The following is a 1,313-nucleotide window of genomic DNA, read 5'->3' as shown; positions in this document are numbered from 1 at the left end:
TGGGCGAAAATTTCGTCCGTTTGGCTCTATCTTGTACCGTTTAGGTGCTAGGGGGCATTTCTTGACAAAAATGAGGTGAAAATGATCAAATGGTCAAATAGTCGATTAAATCGTTAAAAAGACTTCATTTCGAAAAATTGTACATACACTCCTATTACCCCGTCTCGGGTGTCAGCGCCGCAGGCCTAGCTATATGTGCGCCAGGCGCGTCGCAGCGTAACAGTGTTTCGTGAAATATCGCGAAGCCTGTTACGCGAGACGTTGTCTGGCGTACATATAGCTAGTACTCCGTCTGGTCGGAAAAAACTTTGACTGTCTGTCTGCACGTCTGTCTGTCTGTCTGTCCGCACGATAACTAGAGAACGAATTGAGCGAGCGACCTGGGATTTTCAGGGTAGTTTTGTACCATCAAAAGACAGGTCGAGTTCGAAGATGAGCATTCTAGCTCAAAAACTGGATTTTAAACAAGCAGGCCCGCCCTTCCGCCAAACGGAGTTGCCAGCTCCACTTCCCTGTGCCGGCAACTCCGTTCGGCAGGGGCCGGGCCTGCTTGGCCTGCCGGCGGCGATGGTCGGGCCTTCGGCCCGACCATTTCAGTCCCACGATTAACTGAAGTGCATAATCAAATAAATAATGTGACCGGTAAATTACTTTGCATATTTAAGTAAACTAAAGCGTTCGGCGGCGGGCCTGCGGCCCTAGAGATTTGCTCCTTGGAAATGACAAAAGACTGTAACGGGGCAACACCGTGACTACACCCCACCCTTCTGCTTTGCTTAAAAATTAAAAAAAAAATGAACCCGCGCAGTTTTTACATTGTGTATTGTTTGTCACAGAGTCTTATAACTTGACTTTTTGCCATTGTTTTCAATATATACACCTCTAGGGCCGAAACAGTAAAAGATACGGCTAATGAGAGGGTAGTTCCTGATTCAGAATGTATTGTTTTGGGGGGGGGTACTCCCTCTGACATTTTACGATTGGACGCCTCCTTGTACGTCTTTATGTGCAACGTGGTCATTTTCGCCGTATTTTCGTCGAAAAAAGCACTCTACCGCCCAAACGGTTCAAGATAGAGTCAAACGGACAAAATTTTCGCCTGAAGGGCTCTACTTTCACGAATTACCCCTTAGGAGACCATAAAAAAATATTTTTTTTCTACTTTTTAGACCAACCCCTATTTCTTTGTTACCCCCTTTCACCCCCTTAGGGGTGGTTGCAAGGATTTGCACCAGGCGTTTCGTTGTCCGGGAGTGACCCCTAAGATACCCTGAAATTTGCAGACCTCTAGCTCATCTCCTTCCTCTTACACG

Source organism: Frankliniella occidentalis, unplaced genomic scaffold (assembly GCF_000697945.3).
Source record: "Frankliniella occidentalis isolate FOCC.00 unplaced genomic scaffold, Focc_3.1 Scaffold315, whole genome shotgun sequence".
In the NCBI taxonomy this organism is placed as follows: domain Eukaryota; kingdom Metazoa; phylum Arthropoda; class Insecta; order Thysanoptera; family Thripidae; genus Frankliniella; species Frankliniella occidentalis.
The sequence above is the reverse complement of the archived record's forward strand: the minus strand, read 5'-3'. Positions refer to the sequence as shown.